Source organism: Rhinatrema bivittatum, chromosome 6, assembly GCF_901001135.1.
Source record: "Rhinatrema bivittatum chromosome 6, aRhiBiv1.1, whole genome shotgun sequence".
Lineage (NCBI taxonomy): Eukaryota > Metazoa > Chordata > Amphibia > Gymnophiona > Rhinatrematidae > Rhinatrema > Rhinatrema bivittatum.
The window spans coordinates 17152634-17175319 of NC_042620.1; the positions used below are offsets into that span (position 1 = coordinate 17152634).

The window sequence follows — 22686 nt, forward strand, 5'->3', positions numbered from 1 at the left end:
GAAACCTCTTTGAACATTTCCTGTGAGGAACATTTGAAAACAGCTCTAAAGAAGTACCTACAAAATACAATCAAATGGGCAGAAAAATGAGCCTTCGCTAGGGAAAGCTTGCAGAATGGATGAGGCTGCAAGGGTGGGTGACAGAATAGAAGGACGACCTCATCTGGATCCTGGCTGTTCATTTTTAACTAATTCTGACACGTTCCGCCTTGCACAGACTGGAGATATTTTATCGGCATGACAATTTGCACTCGTGCTGCCAAAGTAATACTTAAAGGGCCTGATTCGCTAAAGCTTTTCTCCCATTCTGTCTGGGGGCGGGGAAACAATTTAGGGAATTGGGCCAAAAGTGGCTAAAACAAAAGAAAATAATTGTAATGAAATGAAAAGAAAATACAATTACAAGGCACAGAAAAACAATAAAGACCATCTCTCACGCGTACATACATTCTCCCTCCTTCCTTCTCGTTCTGCACTCCTTACCCCTCCCCTGCCTGCCTGCCTGATCGCTCTTTTCTCAAGGTCCCGTAAGTTGTTTCATTGATACAGACTCTAACAATTAAAAGAATAAAGCATTTAGTTTAATTGATTTTGGAAACTCAAAACCCAAAGGTTAGGAAGAGAATTAAAGCCGTCAGCTCTCCAGATGAACTGCTGAATGCTGCTGCTCATGCAGGGTAAATCCAACCTCTGGACTCCTCACTGATTGCCAGGCCATTTCCGATCTAGATGTGTGGCTGCTCTCCTCTATCTTATGGGCTTCAGAATTAAAAAATAGAATTCCCATAATCCTTTTGGCCTCTAAAAGGATAAATATCTGCAAAAACCAGAACAGCAACATTCGTAAAGGAAACTATCCAGAAAATATTCAGTTAAAAATAAAATTATCGAGGTCTGCCCAAAGATATCTGAATAGTCTTTCCACCACCAAAGTCAGACCAACTGGTTTGTAATTTCCACGCTTCTTCCTATGCCCACTTTTATAAAGAGGGGATACATTTGCCTTTCTCCAAACCCTGTGGATCCTCTCCCATCTCCAATGATCTATTTGAAGAGTAGATGTGTGCACGGAAAAAATTAGTTCAGATGTTCAGTTTGGTTTTCTGCTTCATTTGGTTCAGATCAGAAGCTAATTTGTTTCAATTAAAGTCAATGGGGGAAGCAATGTGTCCTGTTCTTGAATCTAACTGTGCGGTTTTCCATCCAAATTTTATAAAATTAGCTGGCAGGCAACAGCATCCCAAGATGCCAAGAATGGCATGAACATCCCAGGGCACCAAAAGAAGGGCAAAGGGCACCAACAGTGGTATCAATACCCCAGGACATTGCAGCAACCACAGTGGCAATGAAGACTCCAAGGCTGAACGTGCACACACAAGAATTATTACACTAGATTTTCTCAGTCACTCTTTTTCTGAGAGAAAGCATAAAGTTGCCTCTAAGTCACTGCAGTATGCAGAAACCACACGGGCCACAAGAAACAGACTATGTCTGTATCTTTCCTGCAGGCACTGGCACAGTGTCAGCTACAGTGGTATTCTTATCTTGATGAGATACACTGTAAGACTCCTACAGAGCCTGCAGATTTTCCCTTGCTACTAAGAAGCAAGCACCCCCTACAATAGCTAAGCACAGTGTCAGGGACTCTAAACATAAACTTTTCTCTCTCTCGTCAATGAAGTCTTTTTTTTTTTTTTCGCACTAAATTTTAAACCGCCTTCCCGGCGATAGTTTTCTCTGTTAATTGTGAACCGGAGTGATATGTATTGTATACAGGAACTTCCGGTATATAAAAACCTAAAAATAAATAAATAAATAAATAAATTGTACCTGCCCTCTCTGAGATCCAACAAAGGAATGACTGAACAAAATGGTCACTGGCTATGCAAAGTGCTCTTAGTTCCAATTTTACAAAAAAAATAATAAATTATGATGTCAATCCATGTTCCCGGGATAGGCTGGTTGAACACATGCTGAAACATGACTTCTTTCTTGCCCCATCCCTAACTGGCTCTGCATAAACTTGTGCATGTTATAAAATCAGTGCATCCATGTGTGCGCACCAGCAAATGCGTGCACATGTGGACGCGTGTCACTTTGATAATTAAAATCACAACAGCGGTAACTATGGCTGTTCATTTTGTACCCTGCCCTGAACTATTGGAGGGCACAGGCTATACATTTTTTTAAATAACTTAACAAACACGTTCTTCCTTACAGGGTGTCTATCCCACTACCATACTTACTATTGCCAGTAGTCTTCAGTCCTTCTCCAATCTCTTCTTCAGTGAATACTAAACAGCTTTCTCTTGGTCGCCTTCCACACATAGCTATGGTACCTTGCATTGAGCTATCGATGACATGGAATGAGCTAAATACATAATAAAAAAAAATACTGCATTTCTCCTTGTCTCCTTTCAGTCTTAAAACCCGCATCTTGATTTCCTCTTTTCACGGACATATATCTGAAAAAAGTATGGATACCTCGTGTTATATGTTTAGTTATCTTTTCCTTTGCCATCAATGCTGAATGCCAGTATTTTTGTAAAGAATCCCCCAAATCTTTTAGATTATCACTAATGTAATTAGGCCTCAGCCAGATATGACCTCTGCACTTGAAAGACTATAGAAGAACATTAGGAATTAGGGTAGGAGGGGGTGGGGTGGATAGGAGCAAAGTGGTAAGCAGCACATTAGAATTAGTCTAACCGGTAGGAGGTGTGTTATGCCTTCCTGAGAAGCTCCCCAAACAACTCAACTGATGACTTTTAGTTTCCTTTATAAATCTTACCAGATGGTGAAACAGAAAGGTAAGATCTGGGTTTATCCCTCTCAACCTGGACACCCCTGCCTCAATTGGCCCAATTGCTATCCCTGGGAGTGAGTAACAGGAATTAAATCTGCTTTATGGGACCCTGCCAGGTATTTGCGACCTGGATTGGCCACCGTTAGGAGGCAGGATGCCGACTTTGGTCTGACCCAGCGTGACAATTCTTGTTTTTATGTTCTGATGATTGATTTGTGCACTGTCCTGGATCCCAGGCTTTTGCCTCTGGAGGGACCTCATTACGGTTACTGCCAGGGACAGGCTCTCCGCCAGTGCCTTTGGGCTTGGAGGCCTCTCTCAGTTTGCTCCTCTCCCACCGAGAGCAGAAGACTCTGCCATGGAGCCAGCTGCACACGTTCCTACTGATTGCATGGGTGCCACCGGCGCAGCTCGAGAGGGTGAGGCCAGAGCAGGAAGCCCGGGCAATGGACTTACCGCAGGATCACCAGCGACTTCAGTGACTGCGCTGGCAAGAAGGGGAGAAGAAACACCTGGAGTTAAATACGAGGCACTGCTATATATTTAATTTTGAGCCATTTTCTGACACATCCTAAACAGTATATGTTTTACACTATCTGGGAGGCTCTGCCACCAACTTCCGACTCCACACTCTCTATCTTGCTGTGCCATTTGCCTGGAATAGATTTCCTGAGCCAGTGCATCCTGCTCCCTTGCTGGCTGTACTCAAATGCAGTTTAAAAGCTCACTTTTTCAAGCTGCTTTTAAATCCTAAGCACTTCTCAAGCATAAATATATTTACCATAGACTCTTCTTTGTCATATATATTTGTCTTGACTAAATTGTAAGCTCCAAGGAGCAGGGACCATCTCTGATATATATATATATATATATATATATATATATATATATATATATATATATATATATATATATATTTATTTATTTAAATTCTTTTAATATACCGATGCTCAAGACCAGGTCTTATCGTACCGGTTTACAGTAAACAAGGGGTAACCAGTTAACAGAGCAAACAATAACAAAAGTTACATTATAATATATATATATATATATATATATATATGGGAAATATATTTATGCTTAAGAAGTGCTTAGGATTTAAAAGCAACTTGAAAAAGTGAGCTTTGAATACAGCCAGCAATATATATACAGCTAGATATATAGATATATAGTAGCACCTTAGAAATGATAGATAGCAGTAGTAGTAAACAAAAAGGCTTAACTAAAAAAAATATAACTTCACCATAAAATTCAATATTATAATTGGGAATTAGGTAGAAAAGATCTCAGAAGCAGATGAAATTTAGCATTCAGCAATAGGAAATTCAATCCTTTTACAGTGAAGTATAGTTGAAAAGTAGGGATGGTAACTTTGCAGTCCACGTGCGGGCACACGTGCACACCTGCATCAGCCCGAGCCCAGGGGCACAGCTATTTTACAACCTGTGGGGTACATTTTAAAAGACAGCGCGCGAGCGTACTTTTGTTCGTGCATCAGGCACGAACAAAAGTACACTGGATTTTATAAGATACGCGCGTATCTTATAAAATCCGGGGTCGGTGCTCGCAAGGGGGTGCGCATTTGTGCAACTTGCGCGCGCCGAGCCCTGCGCACGCTGCCCGTTCCCTCCAAGGCTGCTCCGAAATCGGAGCAGCCTCGGAGGGAACTTTCCTTCCACCACCCCCCCCTCCCCGCACCTTCCCCTCCCTAACCCACCCCCCCTGGCCCTATCTAGAGCCCCCCCCACCTTTATCTGAAAAGTTACTACTGCCTCTGGCAGTAGTAACTTATGCACGCCGGCGCGGCAGGCCCTGACATAGGCCGCTGTGTCGGGGCACTCGGCCACGCCCCCGGACCGCCCACACGCCCCCGATCCAAAGCCACGCCCCTGACTGCCCCTTTTTGCAAGCCCCGGGACTTACGCACGTCCCGGGGCTTGCGCGCGCCGAGCCTATGCAAAATAGGCTCATCACGCGCAGGGGGGTTTTAAAAGGGTTACGCGCATACCTTATGCGCGTAACCCTTTTAAAATCCGGCCCTGTGTGTGTATATGCGCGCCACGTTATAAAATAGCCTGGCCGCACGCGCATGTACCTAAATTTTAAGTGGGCGTGTGCAAGTGAGCACAAATGCCGCGTCTAGCGCATAAATTGGGGGATTTTAAAAGGGGCGTGCGCCCATGCCATTTCCAGTTTTACCAGTTTGGTCCCAGTTAAGCGACAGGTCTTCCAACCCCCTCCCCCCCCCCCGGTTTCATAACCTTCACTCTCCTCAGTTATCCCCGACCCTTAAAACCCCACTGATCTGCCTGTTTATTTTATAACTTACATGGCATCTGTAGCAGGAGTAAAGGTACGCAGCGGGGGGGCCTCGGCACGCTCCGGATCACATTAAGTATTTACGTGCACATCCTAGCTTCATTCCCCGAAATGTCCACGCCCAGGCCACTTTTAGAAAACGTCCGAGGTGTGCACGCGCTGTGGCATTTACGTGCGCATCCGGGCAGCTTTTAAAGTCTGCTGGGCGGGTGCAAGCCTGACTTATTCGCACATCCCCTGATTCGTGCGCGCGTCAGGCTTTTAAAATTCACCTTGAGGATTACAGGCCCTCTGGGGGGAGAGGGAAAATATCCACAGCATCTGAATGTAACCTGCTTTGAAGTGGCTGACCCTTCACAAAAGGCAGAACAGAAATTAGAAAAACAAAATAATATTACTGTGGAAATAAATTTACCGTAAGTGCTAAATGCACAAACTAATCTATTGCAATGTTTTAGTGCAATCTGCAAAATATTATATTTTCATAAATCCAAGACAATCTGCTTGGATTTATCTGCTGTTTAGGCAACATAGTGAAAAATATATTACATTGCGTTGCTCAGAGCTTGAAAGAACCAGAGAACGAAGCCAACGCAGCCAGCGTTTCACCGGGAAGGGGACTGCTTCAGGGCATTGTTTCTAGAAGTACAAAATTTTGGAAAGTACATCAAAGAGCGATTAACAATAGCTGTAAAAACAAAACCACTTACAATTCAACAGGATACTGAAAGAAAATCCACCTGCAATTCCACAGAAATTGAATACAAAATTTACAATTTGACAGGATATTGACAAAACCCACTTTCAATTCAACAGGATATTGAATAAAACGCCACTTGCAATGGGACAGGATACTGAACGTGTGCAGGATATTATAAACTCATGACCCTACGTAAATTAAAACAGTTATTGGAAAAAAATGATTTTAGGGCTGTTTTACAATCATTAATTTTATCCAAATGGCAGATGAAATTTAATGTGGATAAGTGCAAGGTGATGCATATAGGGAAAAATAACCCATGCTATAATTACACAATGTTGGGTTCCATATTAGGTGCTACAACGCAAGAAAGAGATCTAGGTGTCATAGTGGATAACACATTGAAATCGTCGGTGCAGTGTGCTGCGGCAGTCAAAAAAGCAAACATAATGTTGGGAATTATTAGAAAAGGAATGATGAATAAAACGGAAAATGTCATAATGCCTCTGTATCGCTCCATGGTGAGACCGCACCTTGAATACTGTGTACAATTCTGGTCGCCGCATCTCAAAAAAGATATAATTGCGATGGAGAAGGTACAGAGAAGGGCTACCAAAATGATAAGGGGAATGGAACAACTCCCCTATGAGGAAAGACTAAAGAGGTTAGGACTTTTCAGCTTGGAGAAGAGACGACTGAGGGGGGATATGATAGAGGTGTTTAAAATCATGAGAAGTCTAGAACGGGTAGATGTGAATCGGTTATTTACTCTTTCGGATAGTAGAAAGACTAGGGGGCACTCCATGAAGTTAGCATGTGGCACATTTAAAACTAATCGGAGAAAGTTCTTTTTCACTCAACGCACAATTAAACTCTGGAATTTGTTGCCAGAGAATGTGGTTAGTGCAGTTAGTATAGCTGTGTTTAAAAAAGGATTGGATAAGTTCTTGGAGGAGAAGTCCATTACCTGCTATTAAGTTCACTTAGAGAATAGCCACTGCCATTAGCAATGGTTACATGGAATAGACTTAGTTTTTGGGTACTTGCCAGGTTCTTATGGCCTGGATTGGCCACTGTTGGAAACAGGATGCTGGGCTTGATGGACCCTTGGTCTGACCCAGTATGGCATTTTCTTATGTTCCAATGTCGATTATTGTAATACACTGCTTCTAGGACTCCCAACAGCCACAATTCGACCATTACAAATATTACAAAACACAGTCGCAAGAATTCTGACTGGTAAAAAAAAAAGTACGATCATATAACTCCAAAACTGATCGCACTACATTGGTTGCCAATCACATACCGTTCCCAATGTAAGGCAGCTTGTAACCTACATAAAATACTGTACGCTGATCAAACAGAATGGCTGAACAGCACAATCCGATTGCATGTACTTCAAAGAAATCTGAGATCTGCAAACAGGGGCCTACTGACAATCCCAAAATTAAAATTCACACATTTGACCGAGGTCAGCGATAGGGCAGTGTCAACGGCAGGCTCGAAATTATGGAAGTCCTTACCAGTTGAATTGCGACTCCAGGCTGATATTTATTATTTATTTATAATTTTTTATATACCGACGTTCATTTCAATAAGAGATATCATCACATCGGTTTACAATAAGGTACAGTAGGTAATTCCCTATCCACTAAAAGGGCTTACAATCTAAAATTTTTGAATCTGAGGCTAAGTGATTACAAAAATAAAATCAACAAAATCAAAGTTCTTAACAATTGAGCAAAAGGTATAACAACGAGCATATTAAACAAATAACACTAAGGGCTGCATGAAGGGGTGCACAAAGGGGAGTGCCCCTTTGTCGCGCCCCTTCGGCGTGCGACGCACGGCGCGCAGCACCTGATGGCTTGGTGCCTTTCAACAGCCGGGCTCAGTTTGTGATGATGTCAGGGGAGGGGGCGGGTCTCTCAATCATGGCTTTCCCCACGGCATTCTTTTCTCAGTTTCAAAGGCAGCTTTTTCAATTTTTTTCTTTTTACCTTGAATGTTAGCTGTTACATGATATAAAAACATTTAAGGCAGAATTAAAAACCTGACTTTTCAAATGTGCTTATGCTGAAAGTTGATTTATCTTGTGATGTGATATGTTATTTAATGCTGATTTTAGTATAGATTAATGTAAGCAATTATTTTAGTATGTATTTAATGTAATTTTAGCATTGAATTTTAGTGCTTACTCATACTGTTAATTTTATCATTTTTGATTTTAACACTATTTTAGCTGTATTTTGATATGATTTTACTGTTTTTTTAGTTTATTTATTGTAAACCGATATGATGGCATCCGATATGTTGGTATATAAAAACTAATAAACTATAAACTATACTGAACGTGTGCATGATGGCTGCTGCCTACAAAGTTTGTGAGAAAGGCACCGTTTCAAAGGCGTGGTTGGACCGGTTCTGCTGTTACTTGTGAAAACCAATCAACATTGCGCAAAGATTTCAAGCATATTAAGGGCCAATTGCATTGACGAGAAATTGGGAGAGACATGAAAATCATCCCGTGAGAATGTCTCCAAGCCAAACTACACAAAGATGTAGGTGGAGGGCTCAGAAAACTCTATTCATGAACGTCATTGACGACATTTGCAAACAAGAGAAACTCGGTCCTTTAAAAAAACCCCCAATACATTTTCAGGTGTAGTAATGAAACATGAAAAATGTATAAAAATAAATTCCACCCAATGCTAGAATTGAAATCCAGAGGTGCAAGGGACTGAAGGCAAAAAGCCCATGTTGTGCAAGATGAATTTCACGCTTGCCACCATGGCAGTCTTGTTTTAAGAAGATCAATAGCGCATGGCCAGGAAACGTTTTCTTCCCTGCTGAGTTGATCTGGTTCCATCAGGAAACACCCAGACTAAACTCCTGGCGCTTCTTTCGTTCTCTGTTACCCGTGTAAGTGTTTGGTTACTTAAGGCTCAGGTTAATTATGGCTGGAGCTGTTTTGAAAGGACTGGGACCCTGGCGGGAGTGAGTGGGGATCGCTCCTCCTTTTCTCTTATGTGAGGACCCGGGAGCAGGTTGGGAGCTCCCCAGCCCAGCACATTTAAACGGAGGGCCCCAGCAGGCTGGATTAGGGTTGTTTTTGGGTGTCAGGAGTGGTGATCGGATGACCCTGGGGAGGATCAGCTGGGTAGGCCCGGTCCTAGGTTCATGGTTTTTTTTTGGGGGGGTGACGGGACAGGAGGGGGTTTTCAGTGCTATGGTGGCCCATTTTTTTTAGTTGGTTCATTTTTTATTGTTTGGGGTTGTTTGAAAAAAATGAACTGAAATCCTCAAAACAGAAAAACAAACCATAATGAATAATTGGGGGTCGCAAACCCCTAGTGGGTGATGAGTTACCCAGACAAATACAGCTGGGCAATAGGAGAAAATATTAAAATCTTGGGGTTTTTTACCCTAGGAATCTCAAGACAAACCCTTTGAATATCAATCTCTACGAGTCTACTCGGTTGGCCGTCTTCCTGAGTGTTAGGAACATGGCAGGTCTCCCCCGCGCTGAGTCACCGATACCTGCTAATATACAGCGTACCTGCTAATATACAGCGTTCCTGTATATTAGCCTACCTGCTAATATACCTGCTAATATACAGCTAATATACAGCGTACCTGCTAATATACAGCGTACCTGCTAATATACAGCGTGCTGGGGAGTTAAGCTGCAGCACCCAGCATGCTGGGGAGTTAAGCTGCAGCACTGTTTTTTTTCTTTTCTTGTGACTTCTCTTATTGTTTGTGACTTCTCTTATTGAGGAGAACCATTGTTGCCAGTGCACAGGCTGGAGCTGATTTCTCTTGTGGAACTGAATTCTCATTGTGGCTAAGTATTCTTGCTTATTATAAGTTTTGTGGAGGGCTTCTGTGAATAATTCCTGTCTGTGTTTTCATTTCTTTATAGTAAGATATTATTATTCTAGTAAATTAATTTGCTGTTTGGTTGCTCTGCTGTAGAGTTAAGATTTAAAACAAAAAAAAAAACCACACTCCAGCTTTTAATCTGATAAAATCTATTTCTCATTTGGAGTTAGCTGGCACAAATAATCTGTTTAGATCTTAATATTGGGGCATAAAGACTGTTTGAAAACTATTTACAAAAAAGGACAGACAAACTTCTTGAAGTGTCCTGATCCAACTGGATTGGGTGTGTCTCAGACCTTGGGAGAGGTAAACTTAGAGAAGCAGGAGAACCATTGTTGCCAGTGCACAGGCTGGAGCTGATTTCTCTTGTGGAACTGAATTCTCATTGTGGCTAAGTATTCTTGCTTATTACTTATAAGTTTTGTGGAGGGCTTCTGTGAATAATTCCTGTCTGTGTTTTCATTTCTTGTCCAGCTTGTCCCATTTCTTGTCCAGCTTGTCCCATTTCTTGTCCAGCTTGTCCCAGGTTGATTCAACAGAGGGAGACGAAGAAATTAATCAAGTCGGCAAAAAGTCAAGCAGAAGAGAGGATTGCCAAGGAGTTAAAAAATGGTGACAAAACATTTTTCAGATACATCAGCGAAAAGAGAAAAGTCCAAAGTGGTATAGTGAAATTGAAAGGTGGAAATGATCAATGTGTGGAGAGAGACGAAGAAATGGCAGAAATATTAAACGAATACTTCAGCTCTGTGTTCACTAAAGAAGACCCTGGAGAAGGACCATCTCTACACAAGAAGAAACTGGAGGGAAGTGGTATAGATGAAAATCCTTTTACAGTAGAAAATGTATGGGAAGAGCTAAAGAATCTGAAAGTGGACAAAGCCATGGGACCTGATGGGATTCATCCAAGGATACTGAGGGAGCTCAGAGATGTGCTCGCGGGTCTGCTATGTGACTTGTTCAATAGATCCCTGGAAACAGGAGTGGTGCCGAGTGATTGGAGAAGAGCGGTGGTGGTCCCGCTTCACAAGAGTGGGAACAGAGAGGAGGCTGGTAACTACAGACCGGTTAGCTTCACTTCGGTGGTGGGAAAAATAATGGAGTCACTGTTGAAAGAGAGAATAGTGAACTATCTACAGTCGGAAGAATTGATGGACCAGAGGCAGCATGGATTTACCAGGGGAAGATCCTGTCAGACAAATCTGATTGACTTTTTTGACTGGGTAACCAAGGAATTGGATCAAGGAAGAGTGCTCGATGTCATCTACTTGGATTTCAGCAAAGCTTTTGATACGGTTCCGCACAGGAGACTGGTGAATAAAACGAGAAGCTTAGGAGTGAGTGCCGATGTGGTGACCTGGATTGCAAACTGGTTGACGGACAGAAGACAATGCGTGATGGTAAATGGAACTTTCTCTGAAGAGAGAGCGGTTTTAAGTGGTGTACCGCAAGGATCGGTGTTGGGACCGGTCCTGTTCAATATCTTTGTGAGCGACATTGCGGACGGGATAGAAGGTAAGGTTTGTCTTTTTGCGGATGACACTAAGATCTGCAACAGAGTGGACACGCCGGAAGGAGTGGAGAGAATGAGACGGGATTTAAGGAAATTGGAAGAGTGGTCGAAGATATGGCAGCTGAGATTCAATGCCAAGAAGTGCAGAGTCATGCATATGGGGAGTGGAAATCCGAACGAACTGTATTCGATGGGGGGGGAAGGCTGATGTGCACGAAGCAGGAGAGAGACCTTGGGGTGATAGTGTCTAATGATATGAAGTCTGCGAAACAATGCGACAAGGCGATAGCAAAAGCCAGAAGAGTGCTGGGCTGCATAGAGAGAGGAATATCGAGTAAGAAAAGGGAAGTGATTATCCCCTTGTACAGGTCCTTGGTGAGGCCTCACCTGGAGTACTGTGTTCAGTTCTGGAGACCGTATCTACAAAGACAAAATGGAAGCGGTACAGAGAAGGGCGACCAGGAAGGTGGAGGATCTTCATCGGATGTCATACGAGGAGAGATTGAAGAATCTAAATATGTACTCCCTGGAGGAAAGGAGGAGCAGGGGTGATATGATTCAGACTTTCAGATACTTGAAAAACTTTAATGATCCAAAGACTACGACAAACCTTTTCCATCAGAAAAAAATCACAGAACCAGAGGTCACGAGCTGAGGCTCCAGGGAGGAAGACTAAGAACCAATGTCAGGAAGTATTTCTTCACAGAAAGGGTGGTGGATGCCTGGAATGCCCTTCCGGAGGAAGTGGTGAAGTCTAAAACTGTGAAGGACTTCAAAGGGGCATGGGATAAACACTGTGAGTCCATCAAGTCTAGAGGATGTGAATAAAAAGGCAGCAAAACACTACACGGAGCAGCAGTAACCACAGAGGCATTCACGGAGCGGGATGCCAGTGGTTGGTGTTCCACCTTCACGGAGCGGAAGGATGGAGGGCTGCCATCTCAAAAAAAAAAAAAAAAACAGGGGTGGGTAAGAGTATGGGGTAAGGGTGTGGCCTGCTTGTTGCAGCAGTTGCTACCCCTAATTGAGCTGGACGTTCACTTGGATGCAGATACGGCGCTGCTCTCTAAATTGGTGGTGGGGTGGAGGGGAATTAGGGCTGGAGGGTACTGGAAGCCAATAGTAACAGGTGGGTGAGAGAAAAAGATTAAAAAAAAAAAAAAAAAAGGATAAAGTGCATAGCTTGCTGGGCAGACTGGATGGGCCATTCGGTCTTCTTCTGCCGTCATTTCTATGTTTCATTTCTATGTTTTATTACCGGGTCTGTAGCTCCTCCATAACTTGGGCAACACACTTTATTTGTTTGTGCTTTCCTTCAGGTTAACTCTGATCTGTAATTTATGTTAATTTACTTAAATTCTGTTCAAACGTTTTACTTGTAATTGTAACTTGAAAAAGTTAAATATGAAAGGGAGAGAAAAAAAACAAACCCCGAACCGATCTAGCTGCCCCGGCACAGTGGCTTGGTGGACAGTGCATTGCCACGAGGAAGGCCTGCAGTCCGACTGCTGGATCGGGCCATCCACACTCTGTGTCGGCCGAGGCCAAGGATGCCTGGGAGGCAGAATTAACAGCCCCAGGGAGGTTATCCTTCACAACGACTCCTGGTGACCAGATTTAGAGCCCATGATCGAGGGATCCGGAAGGAGCTCTGGTGCACGGCTCCCGGCTTCAGGACCCTTGCTGCGATGACTAAGAACGGGCAACCATCTATTAAAATGGGTGGGATTCCCGGATGGTGGTGAACGAAGGGTCAAGGAGCCAGAATCCCAGCCCTGGTTCCAAATGAGCAGGAAGAAGGAAGGAAAAAGGAATGAGTAGTGGGCGAAACTATAAAATGAACAAAAACGAACCCGTCCAACTGATATGCTATTGCTGTCAAGCTGTTAAACAAAGCAGAAAGAAATCTCAAAGGCAACCTTTAAAACAATCAACCTTTGCAGTCAGCTTGTCTGGTGGAATAAGTACAATTTCCCCTTGCTTTTATTTCAGAGCTCATATGACTTAAGATCTTTTATCGCTTCTGTGGACTGTCTCTTAACGCCCTGTGAAGAGGACACAGCACTCATCGGTGGTAGGGTCCAGGGGAACATTCGCCTCTCCCCGTGTGCGAGTCGCCAGTTTTAGGACACCGTTATGGGCTGACCACTACGGGACGGTATAACCTGGTACCCCTGGACTGCCAGGATTCTGAGGCCACGCTAGACTGCCCCGCCGGGCTACTACTATCAGGGCCGATGCAATATCAAGCGTGCAAAAACACGTGCCATCCAGCCTGGACACACATTTTTTGAAAGCGCGCACAACCCCTCTCTTGGGCGTTTGATGTAATACTCAAATCAGCTGGTGGTGCTGAAAGGGACACGTGATGGCTAAATTGTCCATCCCTAGCGCGGCCGTGGCATCGAGCGCCCAGGAGAAGTGGCCGGGTAAGTGGAACGGTCACTCAATTTTCCAAGCACAGCCACGGGTTAGGGAAACAGACGCTCGTAAATTGAACTTCCCCTTTCCTAACCTGCCCGCTGTCAAGGTTTTTTTTTTTTTCATGTTGCAGCTTTCTGTGGCTCCTCATGCTTAGTATCGTAGCAATATTAAATAGGAGGATCCACAGAAAAGATTTTCTCAGCATGGCTTGGGTGGCTCAAAACTTATCACCAGTTCTGGGCTGGCATTAATTTTTGAGGGTTAAAATGTGCGCGTATTTTTTTTACCTCATGGGTACTAGCTAACAGCCTCATCAACATGGCATTTGAATATGATGAGCACTATTAGCTCCACACCGGTATGGATGCCCGATTTGGACGTGCTAATCCCGACATTGCATTGGGCGTGTGTCTAGTGCGTCCAACCACGCGTTTGCTGAGCTTCGTGCCTGATATTGCATCGGCCCTGTTTGTAGCCACTGCCCCTGCTTCTGGGTGCCTCCTTCAGGCCACTCTCCTCCTTCCGGCCACTACCTCCCTCCCACCTCTGCTCTGCACGGTTCCACCTGCCTCCTGCCCAGCTCTTCTTCCTGCCACTGCCGGTGGCAGCTCCTCCCCCCATTGCTTTTTTGCCCCTGTAGCACCCCCTCGTTTCCCTGGCTACCCTTCCTCTGCTCCTCAACCTCCCCCTTCCCCTCACTCATTTCTCTAAACCCTGGCGCGGTCACTGGGCTCATCTCTTGGAAACATCAACGCTGTCAGTGACGCAGGGCTCAGAAGGGACCGAGCCAAGCGATGGTTGCAGCAGAGAGGGGGGCGAGGAGACAGCTGAAGTTTGCAGAATGCAAGAGGGGAAGGGAGGGAAGAAGGAACGATGATAGACGGTGGGTGAGAGACAGGAGGGAGTGCCTTATAAAGGACTGAGGGAGAGGAAGAAAGACGGGTGGAGTGCAGATCTATAGGGGAGGTTTTTGAGGGGGTAAGGCAGGGAATAAGGGAGAAAACGTTCTCCCCTGCCCCTCCCCCCCTTGAATCCTCTGCTGCCATTGTTTGCTCCCCTGCGATCTCATGGGGATTCCTCCCTGGTGGCAAAGCTTGCCCTCCCAACTTGTGCGCTAACTAGGGTGGCCGACCGGCTCCAGATTTTCAGGACAGGTTGATCCAGGCCTGGTTTTACCCCATTGCATGCTGGGACTTATTCTGGATTTTCCCTATGGCATTGTCCAGGATAAGCAAGACTATAAGTCCCCTGCGTGCAGGGGAGTAAAACCAGGACCGGATCAACCCGTTGTTCTGAAAATCTGGAGCCAACACTGCTGCTGGCTGACACAAAGAGCCCCCCCCCCCCCCTTCTCCTCCTGCGTTGTCGTGCCCGCTTTCTTGGCACGAGATCGTGCTCGCCCAAAACCCGGGGGTGGGCCATGTCCCCGGGTTACAGTGCCAGCCTGCCGCCGGAGGAGTGGGACCTTCGTGCCTGAGGGTGGGAGGCATCCGTAATCCTACCAACTTCAGCTTTCCCCCCTGATTTCACTGCATCCCTCCCCCCCCTCTTCCTTCCACCTAATTCCCTACGACGTGACTTCGCTACTGCAGAATGCGCAGGCCTCCCAAGAAATCATCAGACCTCGGGCTTTATCTCTCTCCGGCCGGCGAGCCGACGGTCGGGCCGCTCGGAAAGGGGAGAGGGCCTTCGGGAGGCGTCATTCAGGGCTTCCAAACTCTCCCTGCTAAGCAAACGTTATCCCTAGGAATAAAGAAGAGCGGAGCGTGGAAGGTCGGACGCGTAAAGATAATTCCGTCCGCCCCGGTGCACTTTTGACTCTGACGCACGAGAGGTGTCGCAGAATGGAAGAGGCTTGGCATTCCGCGCGCCATTACCTCACAGCGGCCTGCACCTGAGTACACAGCTCGCAGGGTCAGGCGCCCAAGTGAATATTTCAGTCTTCACGCTTCTCGGCTCCATGACATCACCCCAGATGGTATAAATTTAGCAGGGGAAAAAAAAAAAAACAACAAAATCCCAGAGCCATGAAAAGCAGCCTACTCCAGAGCCTTTCTGTTTGAGATTCTTCGCTTCAGCAAAACGAGAGCTGGAAATGTAATCTGTTATGCAAACATAACCACACCAGATTGCACCCGGCCGCTGGGGACACGATGAACCTGTTACCGGATTGTTGTTTTTTTTTTAAACTTCTGCTCTGTTGCATTCTAGGATTTGCAGTTCTGATTGATTTTGGAAAAAAAAAAAAAAAAAAAGAACTATGAGCCTTATTCAATTAAAAAAAAAAAAGTTTCCCATATATACAGAAGGGAATAAACTTTTTTTGTTTAAATAATGGCCTTCCTTGAAATGGGATGAAATAAAGGGTCAGTCTGTCTGATGACTCCCTCCCCCCCACCACACATACACACACACACATCTGGTGACCTTTTAAGTTTTCTCCCCACACACCCTACCTACACTCATGCACACAATTTCTGAGACTGACTATAGGAGAGCAGAAGAAAAGCTTGGATGATGTTTTGCAACAGACACTGGCACTGACCATCCATAACCACAGCAATGGATGGTTGTTGAGGTAGTGTGATTGGGTTTGAATAGGGACCAACATTTGTTAATCAAGAGAACAGTGAGTCACTCAGGCTGACTAACTGAAGTTAGACTGTGAGGTTCCAATAATTAGAAAAGTAGTCCAAGTGCCTGTAACTAAAAACTCACCTGAGCTAAAAAAATTCTAACTTATCCCTATCAATTAAAAAGCAGAATGAAAATGCAAACAAAAAACAAACTTTGAAATGTTTGTATGCTAATGCCAGAAGTCTAAGAAGTAAGATGGGAGAATTAGAATGTATAGCAGTGAATGATGACATAGACTTAATTGGCATCTCAGAGACATGGTGGAAAGAGGATAACCAATGGGACAGTGCTATACCAGGGTACAAATTATATCGCAATGACAGAGAGGAGCACTCGGGAGGAGGTGTGGCACTTTATGTCTGGGATGGCATAGAGTCCAACAGGATAAACATCCTGCATGATACTAAATACAAAATTGAATCTTTATGGGTAGAAATCCCTTGTGTGTTGGGGAAGACTATAGTGATAGGGGTATACTACCGTCCACCTGGTCAAGATGGTGAGATGGACAGTGAAATGCTAAGAGAAATTAGGGAAGCTAACCAAATTGGTAGTGCAGTAATAATGGAAGACTTCAATTACCCCAATATTGACTGGGTAAATGTATCATCAGGTCACGCTAGAGAGATAACGTTCCTGGATGGAATAAATGATAGCTTTATGGAGCAATTGGTTCAGGAACTGACAAGAGAGGGAGCAATTTTAGATCTAATTCTCAGTGGAGCACAGGACTTGGTGAGAGAGGTAACGGTGGTGGGGCCGCTTGGCAATAGTGATCATAATAAGATCAAATTTGATTTAATGACTGGAAGAGGAACAGTGTACAAATCCACGGCTCTCATGCTAAACTTTCAAAAGGGAAACTTTGATAAAATGAGAAAAATTGTTAGAAAAAAACTGAAAGGAGCAGCTACAAAAGTAAAAAATGTCCAAGAGGCATGGTCATTGTTAAAAAATACCATTCTAGAAGCACAGTCCAGATGTATTCCACACATTAAGAAAGGTGGAAAGAAGGCAAAACGATTACCGGCATGGTTAAAAGGGGAGGTGAAAGAAGCTATTTTAGCCAAAAGATCTTCATTCAAAAATTGGAAGAAGGATCCAACAGAAGAAAATACGATAAAGCATAAACATTGGCAAGTTAAATGTAAGACATTGATAAGACAGGCTAAGAGAGAATTTGAAAAGAAGTTGGCTGTAGAGACAAAAACTCACAGTAAAAACTTTTTTAAATATATTCAAAGCAGAAAGCCTGTGAGGGAGTCAGTTGGACCGTTAGATGATCGAGGGGTTAAAGGGGCACTTAGAGAAGATAAGGCCATCGCGGAAAGATTAAATGATTTCTTTGCTTCAGTGTTTACTGAAGAGGATGTTGGGGAGGTACCCGTAATGGAGAAGGTTTTTATGGGTAATGATTCAGATGGACTGAATCAAATCACGGTGAACCTAGAAGATGTGGTAGGCCTGACTGACAAACTGAAGAGTAGTAAATCACCTGGACCGGATGGTATACACCCCAGAGTTCTGAAGGAACTAAAAATGAAATTTCAGACCTATTAGTAAAAATTTGTAACTTATCATTAAAATCATCCATTGTACCTGAAGACTGGAGGATAGAAAATGTAACCCCAATATTTAAAAAGGGCTCCAGGGGCGATCCGGGAAACTACAGACCGGTTAGCCTGACTTCAGTACCAGGAAAAATAGTGGAAAGTGTTCTAAACATCAAAATCACAGAACATATAGAAAGACATGTTTTAATGGAACAAAGTCAGCATGGCTTTACCCAGGGCAAGTCTTGCCTCACAAATCTGCTTCACTTTTTTGAAGGAGTTAATAAACATGTGGATAAAGGTGAACCGGTAGATATAGTATACTTGGATTTGTAGAAGGCGTTTGACAAAGTTCCTCATGAGAGGCTTCTAGGAAAAGTAAAAAGTCATGGGATAGGTGGCGATGTCCTTTCATGGATTGCAAACTGGCTAAAAGACAGGAAACAAAGAGTAGGATTAAATGGACAATTTTCTCAGTGGAAGGGAGTGGACAGTAGAGTGCCTCAGGAATCTGTATTGGGACCCTTACTTTTCAATATATTTATAAATGATCTGGAAAGAAATACGACAAGTGAGATAATCAAATTTGCAGATGACACAAAATTGTTCAGAGTAGTTAAATCACAAGCAGATTGTGATAAATTGCGGGGGGACCTTGTGAGACTGGAAAGTTGGGCATCCAAATGGCAGATGAAATTTAATGTGGATGGGTGCGGGGTGATGCAATTGGGGAAAAATAACCCGTGCTGTGGTTGTACGGTGTTGGGTTCCATGTTGGGTGCTACAACCCAAGAAAGAGATCTAGGTGTCATAGTGTGTCAGAGCGGCAGTCAAAAAAGCAAACAGAATGTTGGGAATTATTAGAAAAGGAATGATGAATAAAACGGAAAATGTCATAATGCCTCTGTATCGCTCCATGGTGAGACCGCACCTTGAATACTGTGTACAATTCTGGTCGCCGCATCTCAAAAAAGATATAATTGCGATGGAGAAGGTACAGAGAAGGGCAACCAAAATGATAAGGGGAATGGAACAGCTCCCCTATGAGGAAAGACTAAAGAGGTTAGGACTTTTCAGCTTGGAGAAGAGACAGCTGAGGGGGGATATGATGGAGGTGTTTAAAATCATGAGAGGTCTAGAACGGGTAGATGTGAATCGGTTATTTACTCTTTCGGATAGTAGAAAGACTAGGGGACACTCCATGAAGTTAGCATGGGGCACATTTAAAACTAATCGGAGAAAGTTCTTTTTTACTCAACGCACAATTAAACTCTGGAATTTGTTGCCAGAGAATGTGGTTAGTGCAGTTAGTATAGCTGTGTTTAAAAAAGGATTGGATATGTTCTTGGAGGAGAAGTCCATTACTGCTATTAAGTTCACCTAGAGAATAGCCACTGCTATTAGCAATGGTAACATGGAATAGACTTAGTTTTTGGGTACTTGCCAGGTTCTTGTGGCCTGGATTGGCCACTGTTGGAAACAGGATGCTGGGCTTGATGGACCCTTGGTCTGACCCAGTATGGCATGTTCTTATGTTCTTATCCCTACAGAAGAATGTGGATCCCAGCAGTGACCCAGATGGCAGAATTGGGTGCCTCTGAAAGTTATGGACCCCAGTAGCAGACCAGAGTTGGATTCCCCAGGAGGGCGTGGACACCAACGGCAGACCAAGAGGCGGAGTCGGGGCCTCCAGGAGGCAGACCTGGACCAGAAGGTGGAGTCAGGTCCCTCAGGAGGATGTGGACCAGCAGGTGGAATCAGGACGCACAGGAGGGCACAGACCAGGAGTTGGAGCTGGGTCCCCCCAGGAGGGTGCGGACCCCAGCAGCAGACCAGGAGGTGGTGATAAGTCCCCTCAACCTGTCAGTGGAGCACAGCGGAAGTGGCACAGAGGAGCTGGCAGACGTTTAGCGACAATAGATCTTTTTCCCGGACCAGCACTGCCCACCGGCCCAGTTGCATCTTAACACATGGGTGAGATGTGGGATAAAAGGGGGAGGATAATAATAATGATGATATTTGATTAAGCGGGAATGCAAGAGAACATAAGAACCTGCCATACTGGGTCAGACCAAAGCTCCATCAAGCCCGGCATCCTGTTTTCAACAGTGGCCAATCCAGGTTACAAGTACCTGGCAGGATCCCAAGAGGCAGAAAGATTCCAAGCTGCTTATCCCAGGGATAAGACATGGATTTCTCCAGCTCTTCCTCCCATTCTATTTGGTGGGCTACTACGGGGATCAACAGTCCCAAATAGCCAAATATTAAATGTTCTTGCTATCTTGTAGAAATGTATAGATCTGTTTATTTATTTTTTTGAATTTATGTGCTTCATAAAAAGCTTTAAAAATTGAAAATCCCTGCCACGAGCCCTTCGTGAATGAACAATAAGACTGGGTAGCCGTTCACATTTTGGCACACCGCCTGGCTTGCTGAAACCTCGTGCTCACGGGTCTATAATCTGTACAGCAAAACCTCATGTTTTTGATTTGGGTTGTGTATTCCCATTTTTTTGCTTTGTCTTGTTTCAATGAACTTTAAGGGCTCTTTTATTTGGTTGTAATTACCTAATTAATGATGGAAGATACAGAAGCATTTCACTGTGAAGTAATTTAGCATGCCAACAAAAAAGGACATTTATTGAGTAAAATGGATGCAGAAATACACAGAGACTCCACTTTTACAATTTCTTTTTAATAGTGGGGCAATACTTTAATAGATCCCTCATTCAAGGTATCAGATTTTATTTTCATTGTATTACAGATGTTTCCATGTAGTGCGCTGGTGAAAAGCTGAGCATCCCCTTTAAGGTCCATTCCTTGACCTTTTGTCCTCACTGAAGCCCTGCCGCTTCACCTTACTAGAAGACAAATTTCTAGGAAGCTTGGATTCTTGATTCGGGTTTCATTATTCCCTTTGTCACTGCCATCCTTACACACACAAGAAATATTAGGAAACCGTGCTCCAAGAAAAGCAAAAAAGATGGGCCGCAGCAGTTGGGAACCTTTCCCCATCCTGTCCCAGAGCACTTGACGAAACACGTCAAAAGGGTTTCACTCCAGACCTCAGAGTTTTCAACACCTCTGTTCCACCTGACAGCTGCTAAAGCCATTCGGTTCAGTCTGTTCGTTTCTAATGACATTCAAGAAATATATCAACACAATACTGAAAGAATGTTTTTTCAAGATCCACACAATAAAAAAACTAAAACCCCTACTACATTTCGCAGACTTCCGCACCATACTCCAAGCCATGTTATTCTCTAAAATTGACTACTGTAATGCCCTGCTATTAGGACTTCCCAAAAACTCCATCAATCCGTTACAAATTCTACAGAACACAGCCGCTCGCATTCTTACTAACACTACTTCTAAGGAACATATTACACCCATTCTTAAACGATTACATTGGCTACCCATTCACTATCGTATTCAATATAAGGTTTTAACCCTCATACACAAATCCCTTCACAAACCAGAAATGAATTGGTTCAATAATTCTCTGCAATTTCATACCTCTAACAGGCCGATCAGAAACTCATACCTGGCTACCTTACAAACCCCTTCACCCCAACTCTATAAATATTCTTCCTCTAAGGCCCGTGCCTTGTCCCTAGCTGGCCCTACCTTATGGAACTCTATGCCCACTGAACTAAGGCTTGAACAGTCCCCGAAAATCTTTAAAAAAAATCTGAAAACTTGGCTATTTACTAAAGCCTACACATGATCCCTCCTGTTTCATCTCAACACCTTCCACCTACCTTACAAGCACTTTAAACATTATCCACGTTGCTCCGCCTTTTCCATGATGCAACTCTTCTAAGTCCCTCTCCTTGTCCTATCCTCGCTTCCTCCTCCCCCTCTTCCTCCCCCTCACTACCCTCCCTCCCTTCTCCTCCCCCCTTTTCCCTTTAATCTATATTCTACCGTTTAAAATACCTAGTCTTTCCCTGTTAATTATTATATACTAGTTCAAAATTATTATAAACTTGTTATATGTACTACGTTTCTATTTTCATAGTTATTTTATATTAGTTCATAATTATTACTACCATGTTCTATGTACAACGCTCTGACGTTTTGTTTTGTTTTTTACTGTAAACCGACGCGATATCCCTGGATGAACGCCGGTATATAAAAACCAATAAATAAATAAATAAATAATGTCTCGGCATATTACACCGATGGTTTTTGGAAGATAAAGCAAAATCCAGAATTCAGAACTTCATACATGTAGGGCAGCTAGGACGTTGCAGAAAGTTTGATCAATGATGTACGATTTGCTAGGGTTTTTTTTTTAAACACAATGCTAAACAAATTGAACCTAAAACACTTCATATTCGCCGACGATGTCCAGATTGTGATCCCCATCAAAGAATCCATCACTAAAGCTCTAGAACTTTGGGAAAACTGTTTTCAAGAAATTAACGATCTCTTATCCAGCTTAAATCTTATTCTAAACCAATCAAAAAGCGAATTCATGCTAATCTCTCCAGATAATTGCAAAATCACTACAAACCCGCCAGCCAACTTGCAAATCTCAAAAGTAAGAGATTTAGGAGTTTCTATAGACAACCGGCTAAATTTAAAATCGTTTATCAACCAAACAACCAAAGACTGCTTCCACAAACTGCACGTATTAAAAAGAATAAAACCCCTATTTCATTTCCATGATTATAGAACAGTGCTCCAAGCAATAATATTTGCGAAAATGGATTACTGCAACTCTATCCTACTAGGCCTCCCATCATCCCACACTAAACCTCTCCAAATGATACAGAACACGGCAGCAAGAATTCTAACAAACAAAAGGAGAAGAGATCACATTACACCAGTCCTCAAAGACCTTC

General features: G+C 43.7%; 1 long non-coding RNA gene across 1 annotated transcript in view; it reads right to left on the reverse strand.

Annotated features, from left to right (window-relative positions):
* Positions 1-579: 579 nt before the first annotated feature.
* The window catches only part of LOC115093417, a 93953-nt gene continuing 71846 nt past the window's right edge, over positions 580-22686 (reverse strand). Inside the window, exons 3-4 of the long non-coding RNA XR_003857305.1 lie at positions 2247-2465; positions 580-817 (exon numbers count right to left, since the gene is read on the reverse strand). This is a non-coding gene — a long non-coding RNA (uncharacterized LOC115093417). The remainder of the gene's footprint in view (positions 818-2246; positions 2466-22686) is intronic.